This window comes from Nerophis lumbriciformis, linkage group LG12 (assembly GCF_033978685.3).
Source record: "Nerophis lumbriciformis linkage group LG12, RoL_Nlum_v2.1, whole genome shotgun sequence".
Lineage (NCBI taxonomy): Eukaryota > Metazoa > Chordata > Actinopteri > Syngnathiformes > Syngnathidae > Nerophis > Nerophis lumbriciformis.
The window spans coordinates 40,310,125-40,332,722 of record NC_084559.2 but is presented as its reverse complement, the minus strand read 5'-3'; the positions used below and the strand labels follow the sequence as shown (position 1 = coordinate 40,332,722).

Genomic DNA, 22,598 nt, shown 5'->3' with positions numbered 1-22,598 from the left:
CTTTCATTGTTATGCTGATGACACCCAACTCTACATGCCCCTAAAGCTGACCAACATGCCGGATTGTAGTCAGCTGGAGGCGTGTCTTAATGAAATTAAACAATGGATGTCCGCTAACTTCTTGCAACTCAACACTAAGAAAACGGAAATGCTGATTATCGGTCCTGCTAAACACCGACATTTATTTGATAATACCACCTTAACATTTGACAACCAAACAATTACACAAAGCGACTCAGTAAAGAATCTGGGTATTATCTTCGACCCAACTCTCTCCTTTGAGTCACACATTAAGAGTGTTACTAAAACGGCCTTCTTTCATCTCCGTAATATCGCTAAAATTCGTTCTATTTTGTCCACTAGCGATGCTGAGATCATTATTCATGCGTTCGTTACGTCTCGTCTCGATTACTGTAACGTATTATTTTCGGGTCTCCCTATGTCTAGCATTAAAAGATTACAGTTGGTACAAAATGCGGCTTCTAGACTTTTGACAAGAACAAGAAAGTTTGATCATATTACGCCTATACTGGCTCACCTGCACTGGCTTCCTGTGCACTTAAGATGTGACTTTAAGGTTTTACTACTTACGTATAAAATACTACACGGTCTAGCTCCAGCCTATCTTGCCGATTGTATTGTACCATATGTCCCGGCAAGAAATCTGCGTTCAAAGAACTCCGGCTTATTAGTGATTCCCAGAGCCCAAAAAAAGTCTGCGGGCTGTAGAGCGTTTTCTATTCGGGCTCCAGTACTATGGAATGCCCTCCCGGTAACAGTCAGAGATGCTACCTCAGTAGAAACATTTAAGTCCCATCTCAAAACTCATTTGTATACTCTAGCCTTTGAATAGCCCCCCTTTTTTTTAGACCAGTTGATCTGCCGTTTCTTTTCTTTCTCCTCTGCTCCCCCCTATCCCTTGTGGAAGGGGAGACACACAGATCCGGTGGCCATGGATGGGGTGCTGGCTGTCCGGGGTCGGGACCTGGGGTGGACCGCTCGCCTGTATATCGGTTGGGAACATCTCTGCGCTGCTGACCCGTCTCCGCTCGGGATGGTTTCCTGCTGACCCCACTGTGGACTGGACTCTTACTGTTATGCTGGATCCACTATGGACTGTACTCTCACAATATTATGTTAGACCCACTCGACATCCATTGCATTCGGTCTCCCTAGAGGGGGGGGGGGGGGGTTACCCACATATGCGGTCCTCTCCAAGGTTTCTCATAGTCATTCACATCGACATCCCACTGGGGTGAGTTTTTCCTTGCCCTTATGTGGGCTCTGTACCGAGGATGTCGTTGTGGCTTGTGCAGCCCTTTGAGACACTTGTGATTTAGGGCTATATAAATAAACATTGATTGATTGATTGATATCAAACCAGGAACCCTCAAGCTACTAGACGCTTTAGCTCTGACAGAGTGACCATCGGGTTCTTGGTCACCTCCCTAAAGAGACTTAGATGAATGCAGACACGTACAGAGACATCCTGGCTGAAAACCAACGCTTCCCATACAACCTGATTGAGCTTGAGCACTTTGAGTATCTAGTCGATAGAAAAGCGCTATATAAATCTAATCCATTATTATTATTATTATTATTATTATTCAAAAAGACTTGAGGCTGAAATTGCTGCCAAAGGAGCATCAACAAAGTATTGAGCAAAGGTTGTTTTGTAAAAAAAAAAACATATTCCATTGTAATTTTTGGGGTATTGTCTGTAGGATTGTCAAGACAAAAATGAATTTGTTCCATGTTGTAATAAGGCTGTAATATAACAAAATGTGGGCAAAGAGAAGAATACTTTCCGGAAGCAATGTAGCTAAACAAGCTGAAATGATCACCATCGCCCCCTAGTGTGTGAGTGGCACAGAGCGTATGGCCAACAGCACCATGAACACAGGAACTGTGTAAATGTAAGAAATCAAATTATTTGAGAAATCGGACTAATTTACTGCATGAAAACGCAGTGACTGTCTCCGTTGCTTCTTGGCATTGATGTCGACCTCAACAAGAAAAATGGCGACATTGTTTAGTTTTTTAAAACAGTGTAACAGAGATGACGTTATTGCGTTATGACACATTTGAGTTGGAGCTGGACTGAGCGCTGTCACAATGCAGAAGCAGATCTTGATTTGATACAGTGGAAACAGATGTTCTCAAAGTCATACCAGGCATTGTTTTTCTCCCGCTGGATTTAAGTTTAAAGGGATGATTCAGGACCACATTACATCGGGTCTGAAAAAGTGACCAAGGGGGATCTGTCCTGTCATCCAGGGATTTTGACAACAAACAAAAGATTCTTCAAGCTCTGGACTCGGGAAGCGAGCTGCCGTCACGGGTATTAAGGTCGGATATACCTTTCATCTTCCCCACGTCATCATTTGGGTCGTTCCTTCTGTTTTCCACAAAAGTTAGCTCCCCCACTTCTTTGATTTAGTGCTTACAACAGTTTTGTGTATTCCTTTTCATAAGTTACCATAACCGCACAGATCTCCACTTCAAGCCACAAACACAAACAGCCTTTTCCTAAAACAAGAGTCTCTGGTGGACGCAGTTGGTCCAAACAAACCTGCTTTGTTGAGGTGTTAAATCAACAGGGTGACCTCCCCTCTGCTCCTTCCTTGGGCCCCCCAATGGCAGGAGATTGATGTCAACAAGGAATTTTGTCCCGTGTTTCCGTGCACCCTTCTCAGCACAGAGAGCCCCAGTGAGGCCTGAACGGGTCTGCAGAGCCGTATTAGGAGAGCCCTGGCTCTTGCTGTGCCAGAAACACCCGGATTGTGACGTTGTAAACAAGGAATGCCGCGGAAAACAGCGTTGGCCAAAGTTTGTTTGTGGAGGAAATGAGCCACCTTCTTCTATCAACACGGCGGTGACTGTGAGAAGGAGGTCAAGGCGGGAACGTCATTGGTGTACAGTGTCGTCGCTAGAGGAGAATTTAAACCTGATAAATGTGTTTTTCCACCTGTACATGATATCAGTCTCTAACACACTGAAGGAGCAACTTGAATTCACCGAGTCATAACAAATACTATCATTGCTAATGATTACAGCACAATTATCAACACATTGGTAGTACCATATATAGAACAAGAAAAACATTTGTATATACAGTAGTATTATGTATATAGTAGTATTATGTAGACGAAATACAATATACAGTACTACACACCAGCTAGATTGAATGTAAGCTACATCTTAGTTGTAGTTTTCATTAACCAAAAAAAAATCGCCAATGCTAATCAGTAGCATGTCAATAGCAAAACCAATGTAACCAATGCATCAAGCTGTCACATTTTTGGAAAAGTGGAGCCTTACTTTACTTATATTAGAGCATTTTGAGTCAATTTCTTTGTTGGTGTTGAAAATTGCAACATTAGCTAGAGGTAGTTTGGCTGAATCCGCTCTCAGTGATGCTGGAGTGATCACCAAGAGTCGGCAATAGGGCGTCACATGACGTCACGTGCACCGTTGTATTTCATGTGACTCGGTGCCCGCTAGGACTGCCTGGATTTGGTCGGTGCCAAAAAAAAAATGTATTGGATTCCGTACCCATCCCTAATTGTATCCTCATATGATGTGTAGTGTAGCAAGTTTAGCTAGTCCTCGTCCTCCTTACTTTATTTGCGGCCATAAAGGCGAGAATCAGGGACTTAAAGCGTCTTCACACTATGGAAGGACGTTAACGACAACGAGTACGCTACATTGCGTTGAAGACTTTGTCTTGAGCTTGTCGTGTGTCATCAACATGTGTTACCACAATTAAGCGGCAACAGTTCATTAAGTCAACTGATTCCATGAGAAAAAAAAAGCTTTGATTTATTTTTCTGTTGTTTCAATTAATGGTTCAGTGAGTGTAAGAAATCAAAATGGATGAAATCTGGGCTAAATATGTGTTTTCTGCACGGCCTCATAATATAACAATAATATTGAAGCTTCTATTGTCAGCCAAATGGATATTTGCCAGTATTCACACCACTTCACTTTTTGTTATTTTACAGCCTTTTTCCAAAATGGAATTTATTAATTTTTGTCCTCAAAATTCTATACACAATACACCGTAGTGACATCAAAGTTTTGTTGTGTTATTTTTGAGAGTTTTTTGCAAATGTATTAAAAATAAAAAACTAAGAAATGACATGTGCGTATTGCAGCCTTTGCCATGAAGCTCAAAAGTGAGTTCAGGTGCATCCTGTTGTAACTGATCTTCCTTGAGATGGTTCCAACAGCTTCATTGGAGTCCACCTGTGGTAAATTCAGTTGAGTGGGCACCATTTGAAAAGGACAGTGCAAGGTAGTGCACAAACCAAGTATGAAGTCAAAGGAAATGTCCGCACTTCTGCAGAAGTACCAAGTACCTGGGAGTCCCCTTGAACAGCAGACTGGACTGGAAGGACAACAGCAAAGGTGTATACAAAAAGGGCATGAGCAGACTCTTTTACCTGAGGAAGCTTAGGTCCTTTAATGTGTGAAGCAAGCTGTTGGAGATCTTTTATCAGTCTGTTGTGGCCAGTGCCCTGTACTTTGCAGTGGTCTGTTGGGGGAGCAGCACCAGCAAAAGGGACTTAAACCGGATTGACAAACTGATCCGAAAAGCCGGCCAAACTATTGGCAAGCAGTTGGAGGCGTTTGTGTCAGTGAGGGACAGGAGGACACTGGACAAACTGCTCGCCATCATGGACAATCCTGCCCACTCACTCCACCGCTGGAGCTCATACTCTAACAGGTTCCTTCAGCTTCGGTCCCACTGTCTTCCATTCAAGAACTCCTTCATTCCACACTCCATCCAGCTGTATAATCACTCGCCATACAGCAATAGATGATATTTGTCTATTAACTGACTGCTTCTATGTTAGCTACCTCTCTTTGTTTATAATGTATATTTTCTGCTGGATCTACTCTCTATTTTATACTGGCCTTTTTTTGCTGCAGCTGTTACATATACTGTAATGTTGTACATGGTAATTGGGATTTGTTATATATTGTATATATAATATATAAAAATATAATATAATATAATATTATAATATATTAGTATATATTATATACTGTATATATAATATGTAAATATTACATATATTTTATATTTTGTATAGCTACTATGGTACATTTTTAGTCTACTTTACACCTGCATTATCCTTTCCATTCTTACCCTTTCCATCCTTTGTAACTGAGCTACTGTGTGGAACAATTTCCCTTGTGGATCAATAAAGTTTGTCTAAGTCTAAGAAGGGTACAGAAAAATATCTGCTGCTTTGAAGGTCACAATGAACACAGTGGCCTCCACCCAGATGCACTTAAAGTACAATACTTAAGTACTTTTTGGGTCGCAACAAAAAACAACAACCATTAACTATAAACTACTGCCATCTAATGCCTTGGACTTGCAATTGCAATTGGAACTTCATGTCATACTTGGGAATGATAATATGATGATAATAAAAACTAAATATAACAACTGGACAAGAGTTATCATAATCAGCTCTTGTGTTTTTTTATTTTATTATCAAAACAGTTAATATTTATTAACACACACAAAAGTACCAAAAATTGGTACCGTTGAGTACCAATATCGATTTCCAGCTACCGGGATTTGGTACCGAATGGGTTCAAATGTGAACGGTACTCATCTGTAGATACAATAAGCCATGCTAACCGCTAAGCGAGAGCCCTTGGATGTAAACAGAGGTGGGCGGCTCAATACAAATATCGCCAGCAACGATACCAAGTACAATATCAGCAGTTGGTCGATACTACAGAGATTAGATCAATATTTGTAATCCTGTGAATACCTCCTATTGCACAGGATTCTCACAGGAATCCTGTGACCTGTGGGATTCCCGAAAAAATGTCAGCATCTAGTACCCATCTCTACCCAGTACTAGTTTTCTCAGGGTTGTTGACAAAAAAATGTAATGGATTACATTCTGGAACCCACTTCACTTGTCTATGAAGTGATTTAGAATAGTCACAAGTGGAAAACAAAAAGGTTAAAAAAGGATTGTTTCTACTCAACTTTATTTTAAAAACACCAAAAAACGATCTTAATTTGCAGTATTTGTATGCAGTTTGCCTCCAAAATGCAACATGACCCAATTAAAGACAAAAAAAGCTTCCACAAAGAAAAGTTTGAGTGAAGTATAGGCTTTGTGGTAAAAGCAACGTGCACTGACCCTTAACACAGCTAATGGATATTGCCATGAATAATGAAAAGATACATATATATTTGGCCTCTCCTATAGGATACATGTGACATCATTTAGGTCGCTTGAAAAACGACTTCATAACAGCAAAAAGTTGGGGGTAACTTTATTGTCACTGCACTTAAAAAGTACAAGAAAATAGTTGTATTTTCCAGTACAACCCGTCCAAGAACAGACATACAGTACACGGGTATTAGGAACAGGAAGACTGATGGAGAAAGTCTGATTCTTATTTAAAACAATTCTGAATCGGTGAAAAAAAACTTACTTTTTTTTTTTTTAATCTGTCCTGTCCAGCCACTTATATTGTTGATGTAGATGATCTATATGTGCTGCACAGATACTTCTCTTGTTGCCGTGTTTGTATTTGACTTTAGTAAATGTTCGCAAAAGCATTTTAATAAACAAAACCAGTTTTCTTTTAAGTAACATAGAAATGTATCAGAGCTAATTATCTATTAATGTAGTTCATCATAGAACTGGCAACCAATGTTATTCAAGCATGGATTTTGAATCGAGAATCACTTTTGAATCGTATCATGACTCCTAAGAATGGAATCGAACGGTGCCCCAAGACTTACAGACCGAGTAGAAAGGTGAACGTAGGGGGGGACAAACTAAGATCTATGGGGGGGCTCAGGTTGAGACCAGAAAAAATACCACGAGCAACATAAGCACATATTACGACACACAAAACTCGAGACTTACAACAGAGGGGATGGGGCGCACACGCGGCCCCAAGCTGCCGCCATCAGGGGCGCTGCTACAGTAGCCATCATACGGCGGGGTAGGGGATGCGACGTAAGAGGGTGGGGTACGTGTGTGTGTGTGTGTGTGCGTGTGTGTGTGCGTGTGTGTGTGTGTGTGTGTGTGTGTGTGTGCCGTGTATTTTCCATGGATGCGCGTAAGCCTGAAGAGTTGCGTGTCTCCCGACCTTGGTTTTCTCGCAGTGCGATAACACAGCGAGTCAGTTCAACAAAAGTCCACAAACAACAGGTGTATGACCATGAAAAAAGGGCTAAGAATTTGTAGCGTCTTTGTTGTCACTGTCCTCTGAGGGAGTCTCGTAGTAACGACCTTGCCAAGCGAAATGCAGATTAGAATGTTTGTGTTTGAGCGAGCAAAAACTTATTTAAAACGTTTCACTTCAATTGTCCATTTCAGGTACTCAAATTGATTATAACTTTGCCTTGCAGAGCAGACAGCTTCTCCAAGATGTTATCTAGTTTGCAATTTACTTCAGAAACCACAAAGGTCTGAGTGCCCACAGTTCTGCCCATTCTTCAATCATTTGTGGCAGCTTCCAAATTTGTCAATACACCAGGGCAACACTTCCTCCAATCAGCAGATGTCCTGTTACCATTACTCCGAATAGGTAGATGTCTTCAAATAGATCATTGGTTAAACATTGCAATAAACAACAACTTTTATGGGAAAAGACATTTACAATGTAGGTTCCTAATCCACAATCATGTACTAAACATGGATGATAAACGTGTAGGAGCAGAACTGCACTTAGAGCGGAGTGGGGAGACATGCTTCAGACATGCCTACTCTTACAGTAAGTGGAACATTTAATATTAAGCACCATAGCCCAGCATTTTGATCTTTATCAATAAATCATGCTTAGACAAACAATTGAGGAAGAACCTCTTATGTTTTGAATAATTTACAATAGCATGGAAATGTATCATTCAGAAGCAAATGCACTTTTTATTAATATGGAATGTAATGAGTTTATTACAATTAACATTTTTTTTTACCTTTAGACATTGTTATTTCATGCTGCCACAACGATGACTCTTGCTGACCTACTGCCTTCGGTAATGGCACCATTCCCAAATTATGTCGGCTATATTGATAACCTCACTAACAACTTTGACAACGCCCTGCGCGAAACCATTGATAGTATAGCACCGCTAAAGCAAAAAAGGGCCCCTAAAAGGCGTAGCCCATGGTTTACAGAAGAAACTAGAGCTCATAAGGCGCGAGACTAAACTTGAGGTTTTCCATCAAGCATGGAGTGATAGTTTAATATCTTATAAATGCATGCTTACCTTAGCTGAAGCTAAATATTACTCAAATCTCATCCGCCTCAACAAAAATGATCGTAAATTTTTGATTAGTGTTGGGTTAGCGTCGCAAACCGAACAAGGGACTCCTCCCAGTAGTTCCACCCACTCGGCACATGACTTTATGAATTTCTTTAATAAGAAAATTTGACTCATTAGAAAAGAGATTAAAGACAACGCATCCCAGCTACAACTGGGTTCTATTAACACAGATATGACTGTATATACGACGGATACTGCCCTCCAAAATAGTCTTTCTTTTTTTGATGAAATAACAGAGGAATTATTACGGCGTGTAAGTGGGATAAAACAAACATGTTTACTTGACCCACTTCCTGGGAAACTTATCAAGGAGCAGTTTGTATTATCAGTGCTAAATATTATAAACTTACCACTTTCCTCTGGCACTGTTCCCCTAGCCTTCAAAAAAGCGGTTATTCATCCTCTGCTCAAAAGACCTAACTTCAATCCTGACCTCATGGTAAACTACCGACCGGTGTCCCACATTCCCTTTATTTCGAAAATCCTCGAAAAAATTGTTGCACAGTAGCTAAATGAAAGTGTCTAACAATCTCTGTGAACCTTTTCAATCAGGTTTCAGGGCAAATCACTCTACGGAGACAGCCCTCACAAAAATGACTAATGATCTATTGCTAACAATGGATTCTGATGCGTCATCTATGTTGCTGCTTCTTGATCTTAGCACTGCTTTCGATACCGTCGATCATAATATTTTATTAGAGCGTATCAAAACACGTATTGGTGTGTCGGACTTAGCCTTGTCTTGGTTTGACTCTTATCTTGCTGACAGGATGCAGTGCGTCTCCCATAACAATGTGACATCGGACTATGTTAAGGTAACGTGCAGAGTTCCCCAGGGTTCAGTTCTTGGCCCTGCACTCTTTAGTATCTACATGCTGCCGCTTGTCGACACCATACCCAAATACGGTGTTAGCTTTCACTGTTATGCTGATGACACCCAGCTCTACATGCCGCTAAAGCTGACCAACACGCCGGGTTGTAGTCAGCTGGAGGCGTGTCTTAATGAAATTAAACAATGGATGTCCGCTAACTTTTTGCAACTCAACGCCAAGAAAACGGAAATGCTGATTATCGGTTCTGCTATACACCGACATTTATTTAATAATACCACCTTAACATTTGACAACCAAACAATTACACAAGGCGACTCGGTAAAGAACCTGGGTATTATCTTCGACCCAACTCTCTCGTTTGAGTCACACATTAAAAGTGTTACTAAAACGGCCTTCTTTCATCTCCGTAATATCACTAAAATTTGTTCCATTTTGTCCACTAGCGACGCTGAGATCATTATTCATGCGTTCGTTACGTCTCGATTACTGTAACGTATTATTTTCGGGTCTCCCTATGTCTAGCATTAAAAGATTACAGTTAGTACAAAATGCGGCTGCTAGAATTTTGACAAGAACAAGAAAGTTTATGTCCCGGCAAGAAATCTGCGTTTAAATAACTCCGGCTTATTAGTGATTACCAGAGCCCAAAAAAAGTCTGCGGGCTATAGAGCGTTTTCCAGTACTATGGAATGCCCTTCCGGTAACAGTTAGAGATGCTACCTCAGTAGAAGCATTTAAGTCCCATCTTAAAACTCATTTGTATACTCTAGCCTTTAAATAGCAATCAATGTCAATCAATGTTTATTTATATAGCCCTAAATCACAAGTGTCTACTAATGAGTTTTAAGATGGGACTTAAATGCTTCTATAGACCCCCTATTTAAACCAGTTGATCTGCCGTTTCTTTTCTTTTCTCCTCTGCCCCCCTCTCTCTTGTGGAGGGGGAGACACACAGGTCTGGTGGCCATGGATGAAGTGCTGGCTGTCCATAGTCGGGACCCGGGGTGGACCGCTCGCCTGTGCATCGGTTGGGGACATCTCTGCGCTGCTGACCCGTCTCCGCTTGGGATAGTTTCCTGCTGGCCCAACTATGGACTGGACTCTCACTAATATGTTAGATCCACTATGGATTGGACTTTCACAATACTATGTCAGAGCCACTCGACATCCATTGCTTTCGGTCTCCCCTAGAGGGGTTACCCACATTGCGGTCCTCTCCAAGGTTTCTCATAGTCATTCACATCGTCGTCCCACTGGGGTGAGTTTTTCCTTGCCCTTATGTGGGCTCTGTACCGAGGATGTCATTGTGGCTTGTGCAGCCCTTTGAGACACTTGTGATTTAGGGCTATATGAATAAACATTGATTGATTGATTGATGTGTAATGTAATGTCACTTGTAAATTGAAATGTACTAAAACTAGTTAGGTCTGTCAAACGATGAAAGTAATCCATCACAATTAATCGCATTGTCCCAACTCCAATTAAATCGTGATTAATCGCAGATTGAGGTGTTTTATCTTCATTTAATAAGAATACCTTAGACAGATACTTTTTTTAAAGTTTTGAATATGATCAACATTGGCTTGGACAATTTGTTTGTTTTACGCATTTTGTTTTATTAAACATACTTTTTTAAACAGCTCACATAAACTGGACAGGGCTAATGTTAGCATATATAAAACAAACAAAAAAATTATCTACAACTTACCGCAACAAGCTTTCTCGAGTCTAGTTGGAAGTAAAATTCTTTTAGGCTGAAATGTCAAAATTTGTACTGACACATGGTGATATAAATGTTCATTTTCATACTCTGTTGCGTATTCTTACTGCGAGTCACTGTTTTCTTTGGATATGCGCTACACATGTTACTAATTCGAATTATATATGCCGATTTTAACACCTCCAAATTTGGTAATGAAAACTACAACTAAGATGAACGATACAATACAAAGTACAATACTTAGAGTATAAATACTTTTTCAGGAGTAACAAAAGACTGGATTCATCTTAATAGCAAAAAACTGACTACGGCAACACACTGAAGCCTAGGGCTGGACGATATAACGATATCAATATGTATAGCGATATCAAAAAAAATGTGTTTGATATATATATATTTTCTTCGTTGAAAGAAAGTAAGTTGCGAACAAAGTTGGTTGCATGAACACGCGAGACTTAGACTTAGACTTAGACTTAGATTTCCTTTTTATTGTCATTCAAATTTGAACTTTACAGCACAGAACAACATTTCGTTACATAAGCTCATGGTAGTGCAGGATAAAAAAGCAATAAGGTGCATATATAAATAAATAAATATATATAAATATATATATAAAATAAATAAATATACTGTATATAAATAAATAAATAGATTACTGTACAGATAAATATATTGCACTTTTTCACATGCGTCCACATTTATGGATGTATGTTATATTGTCTTTTTTATTCCAGCGAGTTAATCAATTTTTGGGGGAGTTGAGGGGATAATTTAATTATGATGCGTTCAAGAGTCTTACGGCCTGAGGGAAGAAGCTGTTACAGAACCTGGAGGTTCTACAGCCAGGAAACAGTATTTGTCAAGCTTGGTTGTGCCATCTCGTTGTCTCACAGTTGATTCTTTGCAAGGAGTGAGAAAAGAAAGTAAAAATGAGTGCTGCAGAGAGCGAAGGAATTCTTGATAAAACAAGAAGTTTTACCAAAGGGTTTTGGGATTTTGCTTTAAAATGGGCCGTAGTCAGACCAATGTGTCTGTAAATGATGCAAGACCAGTCATACTACACTCATCCTTTAGAGCAGTGTTTTTCGACCACTGTGCTGCGGCACACTAGTGTGCCGTGAGATACAGTCTGGTGTGCCGTGGGAGATTATGTAATTTCACAACCATGTGCCGTTGTTGAGTGTCTGTGCTGTCTAGAGCTCGGCAGAGTAACCATGTAATACTCTTCCATATCAGTAGGTGTCAGCAGGTAGCTAATTGCTTTGTAGATGTCGGGAACATGGCTTGTCTTGATCACAATATGCGGGAGGCAGCGTGTGGGGAAAAAGGTATCTAACACTTAAACCAAAAATACACAAAAGGCGAGTGCCGCTAAGTGCCGCTAAGAAAAGGCATTGAAGCTTAGGGATGGCTATACAAAACGAAAGTAAAACTGAACTGGCTGCAAAGTAAACAAAAACAGAATGCTGGATGACAGCAAAGACTTACAGCGTGTGGAGCAGACGGCGTCCACAAAGTACATCCGTACATGACATGACAATCAACAATATCCCCACAAAGAAGGATAGCTCCACACAACTTGAATAGTCTTGATTGCAAAAACAAAGCAGGTGCGGAGAATAGCATTCACGGAAGACATGAAACTGCTACAGGAAAATACCAACAAAAGAGGAAAAGCCTAAAACACTACACACAGGAAAACACCAAAAAACTCAAAATAAGTCACGGCGTGATGTGAAATGTCGTGACAGTACCTACTTTGAGACGAGCTATAGTGATGCATAGGGATGATGTTCGAAAACCGGTTCTCCCAATTGTTCGATAAGAAAAGAACCGATTCCATGGATTCAAACGTCACAGGAAATGACATAGCTCAGTCATTTGGCAGCAGATACAGAAGCAGCAACAACAATGGATCGGAAAAAATGCTCCAAGGCATGGCTTCCCTTTACTAAGAAATACGACAAGGAAACGGCTATCTGCAATTATTGCCAGGCTTCGCTTTCCTGTAAGGGGAGCAGTACAACAAACATGTTGAGACATGTTCAGGCCGTACATAACCTGAAGGTTAGAGAAACGTGTCGTGTCTTCGATACGTGGAGAAGCAGCGACAGAGATGACGAAGCACGCCCCTCTTCCTCTGCTTCAACCTGCAGTCCCAGTGATAGTGCCGGTGGGTAACTAACGTTAACTGTTGCCGGTTAATTTCCATATCTGCTCACATGTAGCCTTTAGGCTAAAATAACGTTACCTCTTATGTCAACCAGGACTGCAGTAATGTTAGCTAGACTAACGTTACATAAGCATAGTCAGTGGCTAACGGTAACATTAGCCTTTTTGTATGTGTCTGATAACGTTAACGGTATCTTGTAGCCTACACCACTCCAGAGTTTGCAGGTCTGTCTAATGAACTAGTGCTTGCAAGATGTGAATTAAGATAATGTTAACGTTATCCTATTTTAGATGATGACATTCATGACATCCAGATTGACCAGGGCAGTGTTTCCTCTGTTGCACAGAGCGTTAACCCATTTACCATGGGGAGGTATAACGCAGAGCGCAGCAAGATGAGTGAGGAGGAGAGTAACAACATTACTCGCAAGCTAACGAGAATGACGGTGAAAAATATCCTCTCCTTCAACTTGGTGAACACAGACGAATACAAGTAGGTTAATAATTGTATTTTGCTGACATGCAATGGAGCAAAAAGTAAACAACACCATTACTCTGAGATTTGTTTCAAATGTAAAGTGCTGTACAATACAAAAGAATGCAGGATTTTCCCTGCATGTATTTTTGGTGGCCCACTTAAAGGGGCACTAACAGTCAATATTTATTTATTTGTTTTTTTGGGTAACAACAGTCAATATTTATTTATTTATTTATTTTATCTTATTCTTAAAAAATTTAAGTGAGCTTTTGTTAAACCAAGTATTGTGTGTTTTTTTTCCATATACAACAACCTATCTGGATTCGATAAGAGAATCGATAAGGAATCGGTTCGATAAGAGGATTCGATAAGAGGATTCGATAATGGCATCGAAATCGATAATTTCTTAACAAACATCATCCCTAGTGATGCATGGTTGGTTATGGTTTGAATTCATATCCAACAATTGCGAGAACAACTTTTTATTGTCACTATCGGCTACTGAGTTTCATTTTTTTATGTTGTCTGCTGGTGGTGTGCCTCAGAATTTTTTCAATGAAAAAAGATGTGCCTTGGCTCAGAAAAGGTTGACAAACACTGCTTTAGAGCACAGCCGTGACTTCTTGGAACTGAACCCGTAGAAAATAGTTCTCAGATTTCAGCATTTCTTATGTATTCCTTATTTGTACACCTTCATTCTAAGAGGTGTTCAATAACAAGTAGTTACTATATTAAGATGACTTTTACTTGAGTCATACTACTTTATAGTAACAGTACTCTGAGTACATTTACTCTGATTAAAATAAATGAAGTGTTTAATATAAGACAGGTGTGTATCTTGTCATGAATGCTGTATACATAACATGAGGAACCTGTGGAGAGGTTAAAATAAAGCCTAGAGGGAGTTGAGCAAATGTTTGGATAACATATGGAGACCTGCTGCTTTCTTCTGGCACACTCCAGCGGTCAGCCAAGCTTCCTATTTCCTTTTTGGAGCGTGTGAGGCACAACATAATCTGCAGGTAGACATGTCATTACTTCATTGACGGGAAAGGCAAGTGAGCACGTGGTGTGGCCAGTGACTGGTCACGGATTGGGTTTCATCTGGTCTATTGTGAGTCACTGAACACCAAGTGACACAGTCATGAGTCAGTGATAGTGTGCACAAAAGGGCACGGCAACACTCCACAAATGCAATTGAAAACATAATAGCAAAGGCATTAGTGACGCAGACTAAACAAGTCAGCTCCTTTTTCCACACATGGGGGATGCTGTTAAGGTTTTCATGAGACCGCTGATGGAATTCTATAAAAGCAAAGCAATGTTTTTAAGCTTGTGCACATATTTTAAGGAGTGTGATATTCCTACTTTGAGAGAGTATTTATTGGATAATAAACAAAACAACAAAAAGAAATAGGCCCAGGCCGGTATGAGTTTCTGACAGTAAACAAATATCACGGTATTATCATTACAGCGATAAAATGCGGTATTATTAAATGTCTTTGTTGTCTTCTTCTAGCCGTCCATAGCGTTTCTACTCGTGTGGATTCATCATTCATCACTTCAAGGAACGTTTGTAAGTTTCACAGTATAACTAAAACTATTTATACTTATTAAAGCCTCCCAAGTGTGATGTCTGTAGGAATGTTTCATGCATATTTGTACGTGCTATCGTAATGTAATGAAGCTAGTGTTGTTAGCATTAGCTTATATGCTAACACATTCACAAATGTCTGTGTTAGTGTTGTTAACTTACAATGGCATTCTTTTTGTATTGTTTCAGTTTCACAAATTCCTCAGTAAATTCACCTACACGTCACCGTGGAGTTAATGAGTCTGTTTAGCTGATTGGAGAGTTAGCTTCCGCAGCTAGTGGGTCCATTACGATGACTTCTGTTTTGTTTGATCAGCTGTTTTACTGCTGTGTTACAGGCACCGTTTGAAAACAATTAAACATTTACATTAGGGTGGTCCCGATACCAATATTTAAAAAAATCTTAGGGTACATTAAACATATGTTTGGAATTCTTTTCCATTCTTGCTCGATGTGCAGCTTAAGTTGTTCAACAGTCCGGGGTCCCCGTTGTGGTATTTTAGGCTTCATATTGCGCCACACATTTTCAATGGGAGACAGGTCTGACTACAGGCAGGCCAGTCTAGTACCCACACTCTTTACTACAAAGCCACACTGTTGTAACACGTGCAGAATGTGGCTTGGCATTGTCTTTCTGAAATAAGCAGGGGCGTCCATGAAAATGACGTTACTTGGATGGCAACATATGTTGCTCTAAAACCTGTATGTACCTTTCAGCATGAACCTTTTGATGATATTACAGACCTTACATGGTGAAATCCCTAAATTCCTTGCAATAGCTCATTGAGAAATGTTGTTCTTAAACTGTTTGACAGTTTGCTCATGCATTTGTTCACACAATTGTGACCCTCGCCCCATCTTTGTTTGTGAATGACTGAGCATTTCATGGAAGCTGCTTTTATACCCAATCATGGCAACCACCTGTTGCCAATTAGCATGTTCACCTGTGGGATGTTCCAAATAAGTGTTTGATGAGCATTCCTCAACTTTCTCAGTCTTTTTTGCCACTTGTGCCAACTTTTTTTAAACATGTTGCAGGTATTAAACTCCAAATGAGATAATATTTGCAAAACATAAAGTTCACCAGTTCAAACTTTAAGTATCTTGTCTTTGCAGTCTATTCAATTGAATATAAGTTGAAAAATATTTGAAAATCATTGTATTCTGTTTTTATTTACGATTTACACAACGTGCCAACTTCACTGGTTTTGAATTTTGTACATTGGTCATATTCAAAGTCCTCATGTGTCCAGGGCCGTATTTCCTGAGTTTATGAACATAATATGAATTTTTTCGAAAAGGAAAAAGATTTAATGACGATAAAAAATATCGATGTAATCATAGTAGTATCGACGAGATACACTATTGTACTTGGTATCATTACAGTGGATGCAGGTGGAAATCTACCCATGGCATTTGCTTACATTCAGGCGCGCTAGCTCTTGATAGCGGTGACGCCGGTGAGCTATTGTATCCTCCTACGGCAGGGTCTCAAACTCAATTTACCTGGGGGCCACTGGATGCAGAAACTGGGTGAGGCTGGGCCGCAAGAAAAGATTTCTTAAAAAAATCTAACATGCACTTTTTAATGAATTCACCTTCTTTGAATGGCTATCCCGACCTAGCAACATACTTGCCAACCCTCCCGATTTTTCCGGGAGACTCCCGAATTTCAGTGCCCCTCCCGACAATCTCCCAGGGCAACCATTCTCCCGTATTTCTTCCGATTTTCACCCGGACAACAATAATAAGGGCGTGCCGTGATAGCCCTGCCTTTAACGTCCTCTACAACCTGTCGTCGCGTCCGCTTTTTCACCATACAAACAGCGTGCCGGCCCAGTCACATGTTGTATGAGGCTTCTGCAGACACACGTAAGTGACTGCAAGGCATACTTGATCAACAGTCATACACGTCACACTGAGGATGGCCGTATAAACAACTTTATCACTGTTACAAATATGCGCCACCCTGTGAACCCACACCAAACAAGAATGACAAACGCATTTCGGGAGAACATCCACGCGCCGTCATGCCTGTTAAAATGTTTTTTTAAAAATGGGGTACCGGTGCTTTTCAAACGGAGTATAGTACCGTTTTTGATTTATTAGTACAGCGATACTATACTAGTACCGGTATACCGCACAACCCTAATATATATAAACATGAACATAATCTTACTTTGTAAACAACTCATTTTGCAACGTATATATCTGTGGCTTATTTGTCTGGTTCGGCTAATTATGGAAAAACTATTTTTATCTTCTAAAATTTAGTGGGTGCGGCTTATATCGCGGTGTGCTTTATAGTCCAGAAGATACGGTAATTAACTATATCGATGGATAATGAACACTTATTTTCATCCATATCGCTCAGCCTTAATAATGAGCCCGTAATGGAGTGAAATGGGAAACCTGGGAAAGGCCTCTGCGCTTATAGCACAGTTGTATCAGCCACGACAGCAGCCATGGCCTCTAAAGCAGACCTACTTTCTGTAAGTTGAACTGGCATGGCCCTGCTGACAAAGTGCAAATAAGGCCTTTGGGCGCTTCCACATCACATGTGTGTTTGCAAACAGTACCCAAAAGTCAATACAAAGGCGTATCCAATATGGTAAAGGACACATCACGTTACGTAAGAGCAGTGAGCCAGTGACCCCGCAGGCTGGATTAACAAAGAGAGCAGTGTTGTCGCGTCCACTGTCAAGAGTTCCAATTGACATCAGTGAGATTAGTGACTTTACTGTGAATAATTACAATTGACATCCGTGAGAGTAGTGACTTTACTGTGAATAGTTCTAATGGACATTAGTGAGAGTAGTGACTTTACTGTGAAGAGTTCCAATTGACATCCGTGAGATTAGTGACTTTACAGTGAAGAGTTCCAATTGACATCCATGAGATTAGTGACTTTACTGTGAAGAGTTCCAATTGACATCCATGAGACTAGTGGCTTTACTGTGAAGAGTTCGAATTGACATCAGTGAGATTAGTGACTTTACTGTGAAGAGTTCCAACTGACATCCATGAGATTAGTGACTTTACTGTGAAGAGTTCCAATTGACATCCATGGGATTAGTGACTTTATTGTGAAGAGTTACAATTGACATTAGTGAGATTAGTGACTTTACTTTGAAGAGTTCCAATTGACATCAGTGACATTTGTGACTTTACTGTGAAGAGTTCCAATTGACATCAGTGACGTTAGTGACTTTACTATGAAGAGTTCCAATTGACATCCATGAGATTAGTGACTTTACTGTGAAGAGTTCCAATTGACATCCATGAGATTGGTGACTTTACTGTGAAGAGTTCCAATTGACATCCATGACATTAGTGACTTTACTGTAAATAGTTCCAATTGACATCCATGAAATTAGTGACTTTACTATGAAGAGTTCCAATTGACATCCATGAGATTAGTGACTTTACTATGAAGAGTTCCAATTGACATCCATGATATTATTGACTTTACTGTGAAGAATTCCAATTGACATCAGTGAGATTAGTGACTTTACTGTGAAGAGTCCCAATTGACTTCAGTAAAATGAGTTATTTTACTGTGAAAAGTTCCAATTGACATCAGTGACTTTTATGTGAAGAGCTCCGATTGACATCAGTGAGATTAGTGACTTTACTGTGAAGAGTTCCAATTGACATCAGTGACATTACTGTGAAGAGTTCCAACTGACATCAGTGATTTTACTGTGAAAAGTTGCAATTGACATCCATGAGATTAGTGACTTCACTGTGAAGAGTTCCAATTGACATCCATGAGATTAATTACTTTACTGTGAAGAGTTCCAATTGACATCCATGTGATTAGTGACTTTACTGTGAAAAGTTCTAGTTGACATCCATGAGATTAGTGACTTTACTGTGAAGAGTTCCAATTGACATCAGTGACATTAGTAACTTTAATGTGAAAAGTTCCAATTGACATCCATGAGATTAGTGACTTTACTGTAAAGAGTTCCAATTGACATCCATGAGATTAGTGACTTTACTGTGAAGAGTTACAACTAACAACAGTGAGATTAGTGACTTTACTGTGAAGAGTTCCAATTGACTTCAGTAAGATTAGTTATTTTACAGTGAAACGTTCCAATTGACATCAGTGAGATTAGTGACTTTACTGTGAAGAGTTCCAATTAACATCAGTGACTTTACTGTGAAGAGTTCCAACTGACATCAGTGAGATTAGTGACTTTGTTGTAAAAAGTTCTAATTGACATCAGTGACTTTACTGTGAAGAGTTCTAATTGACATCAGTGACATTAGTGACCTTACTGTGAAGAGTTCCAACTGACATCAGTGAGATTAGTGACTTTACTGTGAAAATTTCCAATTGACATCAGTGACATTACTGACTTTACTGTGGAGAGTTCCAATTGACATCAGTGAGATTAGTGACTTTACTGTGAAGAGTTCCAATTGACAACAGTGACATTAGTGACTTTACTGTGAAGAGTTCAAATTGACATTAGTGAGATTAGTGACTTTACTGTGAAGAGTTCCAATTGACATCCATGAGATTAGTGACTTTATTGTGAAGAGTTCCAATTGACATCCATGAGATTAGTTACTTTACTGCGAAGAGTTACAACTAACATTAGTGAGATTAGTGACTTTACTGTGAAGAGTTCCAATTGACTTCAGTAAGATTAGTTATTTTACTGTGAAAAGTTCCAATTTACATCAGTGACTTTACTGTGAAGAGTTCCAATTGACATCAGTGAGATTAGTGACTTTACTGTGAAGAGTTCCAATTGACATCAGTGACTTTACTGTGAAGAGTTCCAACTGACATCAGTGAGATTAGTGACTTTATTGTAAAACGTTCCAATTGACATCAGTGACTTTACTGTGAAGTGTTCCAATTGACATCAGTGACATTAGTGACTTTACTGTGAAGAGTTCCAACTGACATCAGTGAGATTAGTGACTTTACTGTGAAGAGTTCCAATTGACATCAGTGACATTAGTGACATTACTGTGAAGAGTTCCAATTGACATCAGTGAGATTAGTGACTTTACTGCAAAGAGTTACAATTGACATCAGTGACATTAGTGACTTTACTGTGAAGAGTTCCAATTGACATAAGTGAGATTAGTGACTTTACTGTGAAGAGTTCTAACTGACATCAGTGACATTAGCGACTCTACTGTAAAGAGTTCCAATTGACATTAGTGAGATTAGTGACTTTACTGTGAAGAGTTCCAATTGACATCAGTGACATTAGTGACTCTACTGTGAAGAGTTCCAATTGACATTAGTGACTTTACTGTGAAGAGTTCCAATTGACATTAGTGAGATTAGTGACTTTACTGTGAAGAGTTCTAATTGACATCAGTGACATTAGCAACTCTACTGTGAAGAGTTCCAATTGACATTAGTGACATTAGTGACTCTACTGTGAAGAGTTCCAATTGACATCAGTGACATTAGTGACTTTACTGTGAAGAGTTCCAATTGACATCAGTGACATTAGTGACTCTACTGTGAAGAGTTCCAATTGACATCAGTGACATTAGTGACTCTACTGTGAAGAGTTCCAATTGACATCAGTGACATTAGTGACTCTACTGTGAAGAGTTCCAATTGACATAAGTGACATTAGTGGCTTTACTGTGAAGAGTTCCAACTGACATCAGTGAGATTAGTGACTTTACTGTGAAGAGTTCCAACTGTTCCAAACTACGGCCCCAGGGCCACATCCGGCTCGCCAAATATTAAAACAGAATTGAGCAAAGATCGGTTTTGCCACAACCAAACTGATAGTAGGCTTCTTACACACTGGCAAAACAGGTGATCAACAACACTGCTCCCACTGAAAGAGAATGTAAGTGTTTACCTTTTAATACCATTTGTATGTTTCTTTAATTTTCTGATTTGATACCATTTGTATGTTTCTTTAATGTTCTGATTTGATATTGTTGAATATGATAAAACAGCCCATGTTTGAGAAGCCTACTCTTAGTTCCAACAGATATGATATGATTTAATGCATCATGTGCTCACCCAGCCCGTCCGTCAAATTTCAAAAGCCAATGTGGCCCCTGAGCCAAAACGTTTGTCAACCCCTGCTTTAAGAGTTGCAGTCCATGGTGGTCCACACAAGGAAATACAGATGGCCCTCTCGGCAGGCATCCATCTTGGTCAATCCTTCGGAGATAGTCCTCGCCAGATGATGCACGTGTGTGTGTGTGTGTGTGTGTGTGTGTGTGTGTGTGTGTGTGTGTGTGTGTGTGTGTGTGTGTGTGTGTGTGTATACACGTCTTTAGAACAGCCAGAGTCCCGTTTTTGGGGGGAAACGCAAGCGAGAGTCGCAGTGGGAACGCCAGCCATAACATCCAACACCACCAGACTCCCGTCTGTGCGCGGAGAACAGCGAGGGAAAGGTGGAACAGACGTGTTGTTGTTTTATCCAGCCTCCACAAAGAGTGATTAATTCTGCTCTGCAGGGAGGTGATAACATGACCTACTACTCCATGACTACTCCATGACATTCATGCCTTTCAACTGATACAGCCTGTCTTTTGCTGCAAGACAAAAGAAAACTAGAGAGTGTAACGCCGTGTAAAGGACAACAATGGAATAAAGCGCTTGACATAAAAGTGATACGGCCAACCATCATCTTGCCAAACAGCAAAACAAGTTTATATGCTTCCAGGGAAGTTCAAAATCATTAAAAAAAGGAATTGGTGTGCTGGAGCCCAAAAAACAGTTTCATGGACAATTTACTGACAAGTGCAAAGAAAACAGGTTGTCCTTGAAGCCTGTTCAAGAACATGAAAATACTTATGATGGCTAAATATTCCTCACACACTAAACCACCACTTTACTGTTTCAGTAAAAAGAACAAAACATCTATACCCTACATTATGGCTGAAAACAGTATCAGGATATAAGTGTTTTGTATCTGTTAATAGGGGGGTCCAAAAAATAGATTTTCAAATAAATCTAAAAAATAATAAATCATATAATGAATAAATAATAAATATTTAGAAAGTGTCCGCCCTGAGGTCGGTAGGTTGTGAGTTCAAACCCCAGCCGAGTCATACTAAAGACTATACAAACATGGGACCCATTACCTCCCTGCTTGGCACTTAAAATCAAGGGTTAGAATTGGGGGTTAAATCACAAAAAATGATTCCTGGCTGCGGCCATCCCTGCTGCCCACTGCTCCCCTCACCTCCCTTGGGGTGAACAAAGGGATGGGTCAAATTTCACCACACCTAGTGTGTGTGTGACAATCATTGGTACTTTACATTTTAACTTTAAATCGCGATTCTTGTTTGCAACCATTCTTAATCAATTGAAAAAAGAAGTTAAAATAAATATATACAGTATGTATATATATTTTATATACATTTTTGACATACATAATATAAATATATATATATATATATATATATATATATATATATATATATATATATATATATATATATCCATCCATCTTCTTCCGCTTATCTGAGGT

The 22,598-nt window shown here is 39.7% G+C and overlaps 1 protein-coding gene across 8 annotated transcripts in view; it reads right to left on the bottom strand.

The window, feature by feature from the left end:
* The window catches only part of LOC133623351 (ADP-ribosylation factor-like protein 15), a 314,561-nt gene that overhangs the window by 105,929 nt on the left and 186,034 nt on the right, over window positions 1–22,598 (bottom strand). The gene's annotated exons all lie outside the window — the stretch shown is intronic.